General features: G+C 41.6%; 1 pseudogene; it reads right to left on the bottom strand.

The window, feature by feature from the left end:
• Positions 1-403: 403 nt before the first annotated feature.
• LOC103585859 lies at positions 404-1,193 on the bottom strand (annotated as a pseudogene).
• Between the last annotated feature and the right edge of the window lie 4,974 nt (positions 1,194-6,167).

Here is a 6,167-nt window from a genome sequence, read left to right as displayed (position 1 = left end):
AAGAAATTCAAGAAGAAAATTTCAAGACCTTTGATCAGAAGCTTTCAATGCTTGTTGTACTACATTGGTGTTGACAAATGTTCAAGGAAGGCCAAGAAAGAAGATTGCTTCTTTTACCTAGTGAAGACATGGACTAAGGAACAGGTGAACTGGGTGCTCTGTAGAAACTACTAGCCATCAGGATCTGCCAACAGGTAACTCCTCATATTAGCAGCTAACCACGTTTACAGAGCCTTAGCCAGTGTTACAAACACAAAATATTTAGATTAATATTTGTGAATACAAGCATAATTTGTTGTTTGCCTTCTATAAATAATTATCTTTCAAATGCTAAAAGTGGGTTCTAACTATGGTTCTTTTCTGGTATGAGAAACTAAGGGTGCACACTGGATGACATACTGATTTATGTTCTTAAAGTTTCTTTGGAAGCTGTTAGATGTGGCTTGATTGTAGGAGAGTCCAGTGTCCGGTTTGCTGGGCAGACTTCTCCATGGGCTTCCACTGACTGGAATGACTTCACCAAGCAGAGGGTCTAATCCATGTGTCAGCCAGTGGGAGATCGTTGACATTCAGATGCTTGAGAACTCCATTGGCGTCAATTATGAACAGCCCTCAGTGCAGGACCAGGACCTTCTAACAACACTCCACAATCTCGGGAAATCTGTTTAGTTAAATCTGACAAGAGTGCAATGTACATGTGGCCCAAATCACCATTCTTCCTCAGTGTATTCATCCAGGCAAGATGGTTAAAGTGGGAATCCACTGAGACAGCAACAACTTCACAGTTCTCATCATGAAATTCACTGGCTTTGCACTAAAAGCAATGATTTCTGTACAAACTCTGTACAATTTCTGTAACAATTTCTGACACAAAGGTGAAATCCAAAGGATAGAAGAACAGCACCAAATATTTGCCTTTAAAGTCATCAAGGCTGAGTTCTTTGAACTCTCCATTGACAACAGCTGTACCCTTAAAATAGGGCACAGGCTGGGTGACAACAGGAGCTTGGTATGAGGAACTGGTGCTAAAGGCAAATTTCCCTTGACCAGAACCAGACCATGGTATGTTTGTCAAGCATGTTCTTTCAGAATCAGCAGGCCTAAGGACTGCAGAGGCAGAAATGCCCCCAAGGAATGGCGCTCACGTTTCAGGCAACTGAGGCCCAGAGCAACCTTCCCACAGGGACTGCCATCTTCACTTCATGTGGGAACTCTGTGTATATTTTTAAATCTAATCTTCTGTCTAATATTTCAATATCTTTATCTCCATGACCATATGGCAGTTAAGAGGTTTTTGTCTCCAAACTAACTTGCCCCTTTAATCAAATTTTTGAAGATTTATTTTCAGGGAAACCTTTATCTACAGTGGTATGTTTGCATTAGTCTTAAAATTCTTCACACGCATACACACACATGTTTATCTAAACCTCCTCAAAAGTTTGTTTTACTATTTCCACATTCTTTTCTTGAAAACAGTTGTTACGCAATGAGCAGAAACCACATATTTAACTTTTATTCTAGCCCCAACACAGAAGGTGAGATGACCAGCCAATCTCCACCCTTCAACAATCCAGCAAGTAATCTTTGAGCCATTTCTCAACCAGAATACATCCGTACAACATTGATTTATAAAATACGCTTTTTAATTTTTCTCAATTATTTTAATTTTTTGGCATAATTTTTAAGTTAATTTTTGTGTTAGTACACAAACATACTGTTAGCTTTTTTTAAAATCACATTAATGACATCCATCCACTTTTAACTCTGAGTCTCTTTTTGACTATTAATATCATTTAGGGTTACAAATTAGACTTCAAAAGGAACAAGCCTTAAATAATTTAGTCATAGCTTGAGGCAATTCTTTCTAGAGCTTTCACAGAGGATTTCAGGTTACACAGATGGAATATTTACTTTCATGACACGTTTTGAATGTCCCTGTCCAGAGCCATAAGCTTGATTTTAACAAATGCTAGTTCTTAAGTAAAATAATTTCAGTGTTCATGTCTAGCCACTTTCCTTCAATTTTTTTTAATACTCTCAGGATGTCTGGGCCCAATAATCTTTTAAACTTTAAATGCAAGTTTTAGCTACCCTTCATTGCATTAATCACTCATTTGAAGTATTTTAACAAGTAAGAAAATAAATCTGCATAAAGTGGGATAAGCCAAAATCTTGCTACAGAGTTAATAGAAACCTGTATGCAATTTGGGAAAAATCTACACAGACCCAACTTGTTAATTATAGGAGAAATTAAAACACAAGAATTTTTTAAAAAAGAAAAAAATGGCACACACATTAGTAAGGTAGAGGAACAAATCTGAAAGTAAATGTTTTTTTTTTTTCTTTTCTACTGCGTTTTGTAACATTTTATGAAACACTACTGGGGCTAAAATGTGACATTCTTTTTTTTTTTTTTTTTGTCCTTTTTTTTTTGAGACCGCCCGTACCGCGCTCAGCCAGTGAGCACTGTTAGCACACCGGTCATCCTTATATAAGATCCGAACCCGTGGCGGGAGCGCTGCTGCAATCCCAGCGCTGCACTCTCCCGAGTGCGCCATGGGCTCGGCCCTATAATGTGACATTCTAACATGGACAATACAATATCCCATCTACTTCATACAAAAAATGATTTATAAATAGTAGATAGTATATTTGCATACATGTAGTTAGAACAGAATCCCTCTACTCCTTGTAAGTTGGCCAGTAATCACTGTGACCACTGTTCTGCCATTGGCACTGCCATTGTTCCATGACCTTGAGAGGGCCCAAAGAAAATCAGCAAGAGCTTAAAAACCCAATTTCAACTTCTGGTTAAGATGGTGGAATAGACAGTCCCCACTGTCACTTTCTCCCACAAATCAATGAATTTACAACTATTAAAAAGCAATGACAGCTAAGCTGGGGCCACTAGAGCTCAGGGGAAGAGGAGCAGAGACCTACAGAGTTCACGAAGGCAGGAGAAGCCAGATGAGAGAACGAAAAGATTGCTCCCACCATTTCGAGTCCCAACCACTTCAAGGCTGGCCCTGGTGAGCACACAAAGCAGGAGCTAGCAAAAGCTGCAGCTGTGTCCTTCAGATGAAGTTGCTTGGAGGCTGCAGGAGGGCCTCGGTGGCCCCCAGGCCAGCAAGACCACTAATAGGGCTCCTGTGGACCCACATAGGAACAAGGAGCCACAACAACTGAAAAAAGAAGCCACTCAGAGGCCATTGAGTCACCTCAAGGGACCAGCGCATGACCCGTCCCATGGGAAGTGTTTGGAGTATGGGTGGTAGCGGAGAGGGATCCACCAAGGGAACATTGGGGCACAGCATGGACAGCTGATCTGCCCTCCAATCAGCACGGGCCCACTCAGTATAGACTGGTCAGGAATATAGAACTGCAGGGGGTGCAGTTTGCTGAAAAGACTCAGGCCCAGACCAGAGTTTCCACACAACCCAGGTGTACTGGACATCACAAGACCCAAAAGTGCTTACAAGGGCAACAGTGAAAACCTGAGCTGCACAAAAATCCTTCCCTAGGGAATCAGCAGCAAAGCAGCAATTTAGCTCAACCACAGGGCTCAAGTGCTGGTTCCCACAGGAAGTTCCCCTATTTTAGTCATAAGCAAAGGACAACAAATTAGCTCCAGTGCAGAGTTTGAGTGGTGCAAACAGAATAATCCAGCACAGAACTGAAAGAAAAAACAAAGTACCCACTAACACCACCAAAGAACACCTATAACACCTAGAAGGACCAGAAGCTCCCTGGGCTCCCATGCCAGGGTGGCAGGGGGCCAAGGGCTTCAGCCATGACCTCCTGACATCTGCATCCAGCCCAGCAATGACAAGCTGCTGCTGGAAGTCCCCTGGTCTCTCCTGCTGGAATGAGGGGGTGCCAAGGGCCTTGACCATGCCCCCTCTCCTTCTTCCTCCTCCCACCCTATTTCCCTCCCCCTTCCCCTCTCCCTCTCCCCTTCAGCTCCTCAGTAACAACATCTTAGAATGTAAAAAAATAATAATATTAATAAATAAATTTGAAAAAAAAATAAAATAAAAACCCAATATTAATTTGAAGGAAATTTAAGTTATATTTTTTAGGTTATGCATCCTTTGTCTCAGTACATAACAATACTATAACAAATTCTATTCTTATCATATAAACTAAAGAGGTTTGGATATGAAATTCACATTTTTGTATTGATAAGAAATCACAGTAAAATATTAACTGAATTATCTCTAAATCTGCATTTGATTTCTAGTGATGGTTTGTAAGCTAAATAAATTTTTCTGGCTCAATTATTTCTGTGTGCAGTAAAAATAAAAGTCTAGCCAATGACAAAAGTTGAAATTAAGGAAGGAGAAAAAGCAAGAAACTTTATGTATGATTAGTTGCCTACTAGGGGATTTCTGAAAGAACAAATTTATGGAGTTAATGTAATGAACTAGTCTGAGATCTCTTCCAAGAAAATCGGCTTGTCTAATTGGGTTTTTGGACAATTTGCCAACCATAAATAAGTTACAGGAGAAGTTTCAGTTTATATGAGCAATATATTTTCCTAATCACTCCATTTCACTAAATTTGGCTTTCTCAAATCCCTCATTTATTCTTGAATATTTATAACTGGTGGTTACTCTTTTATTAATGATAGAATCATCCTCTTATTTCCAAATAAATTGCCTCTTGACTGACACCTTCAGTGGAACTATCTCCTTTAAATGGTCTAGGTGCCGCATATATTTTCCTTTTTGGCTTTCTAGTAGCCAGAAAAATCTAATCATCGGGGTCATTTTAATGACTCAAATTTCCATAAACCCTAAGAACCTGTGTTTGCATTAATGGTTAACAATTAATCAAAAATGTAGGAGAAAATGAGTGAATATTATGTAAGGCACCTTATGTAACTCAGCTTCTAACATTCTGACAGTTTAATTATACACTGTATAGTTCCAATATGCTTCCAAAATGGCCCAGAAGCAGTAAACATATGCTGAACTACAAACCCAAATTTGTCATTTTATTTTGACGTTAAGGATATAAAATATAGCTTATGATGGGAGTGAGCCCTCGTGTATAACCTTGGTAGAGAGTTGGCTTGTTGCTACAGTCATTCTTGTCTGCCTGCGTCTGAAAATAGAAAGTCTTTCCATTTATCTTAATCATAACTGATAGGTGGCATCCAGCTCAATATTAAGACCTTCTGGTCCTTTATTTCCAGATAATAGACCAAATCTTCGGGAGGTAATTTTATTTTTAACATCATGAGGTGATAGAAATGTGATGGGATAGATCTCTGTGAGGTGGCAGGTAACCCACACCACCCACTTTTCCCGTTCAGGTCACATAGCAGACGTGGTTGCGGGAAAGGAGCGAAGGCGCCTGAGGCTGACGGGCCCGAGGAAGAGAGACCCTCCAGAGCGGGCTCCAGGAGGCCTAGCTCAGCTCCAGCCAGCTCAGAGAAAACTGGGAAATTGTCGTTAATAATTGCATGCGTTGTCTTTAGAAATAAACCGAACGTCGGTGCTGTGCAGATGACAACCAGTGAGTGGCAGTTATGGCTTGACTGTTGGGCATCACCAGCACAGAAGGTAATCATGTATGGCTTTGTTCTGTGCTCTCGTCCATAATGTGGAAGGCAGGAGAGTTTGTCCCCACCAGAACTAAGGGTGAACTCTGACCCCCAGAGCCACAGCTTTGAGAGGTGCAGCCTGGTGGGGGGGTGTCTGGGTCATGGGGGTGGATCCCTCATGGGTGGATTGATGGAGGGAGCTTCTGAGGGGATACATCAGTTCCTGTGAGAAGTGGGCAGGTTGTTGAAGAGAGCCTGGCTTCCTTGACTTCTGTCTCTGGCTTCTCCTCCGGCCCTGTGTCCCTATCTATGCACACACCAGCTCCCCTGCTGCTTTCCTCCATGGCTGGAAGCAGCCCGAGGTCCTCGCCAGATGCTGCTGCCCAGTGGTGGACTTTCCAGCCTGCAGAACTGAGTGCCCAGGAAACCTTTTTTCTTTACAGTGGACAATGTTTTTATTCACAGGAAAGACAAAATTTTTTTAAAAAGTTGATTTGCTGGAACCTCTTTTCTGAGCATCTCCCCCGAAGGCCCTTCTCAGGTGTGGCTCCATGGTCATCCCAGAGTCAGGAAACAAGGCTGTTCATCAGTTTACCCACTTCCCCGTCCCCGTCTCTCC

Source organism: Galeopterus variegatus, unplaced genomic scaffold (assembly GCF_000696425.1).
Source record: "Galeopterus variegatus unplaced genomic scaffold, G_variegatus-3.0.2 Scaffold280, whole genome shotgun sequence".
NCBI classification, from domain to species: Eukaryota; Metazoa; Chordata; class Mammalia; order Dermoptera; family Cynocephalidae; genus Galeopterus; species Galeopterus variegatus.
The sequence above is the reverse complement of the archived record's forward strand: the minus strand, read 5'-3'. Positions and strand labels throughout refer to the sequence as shown.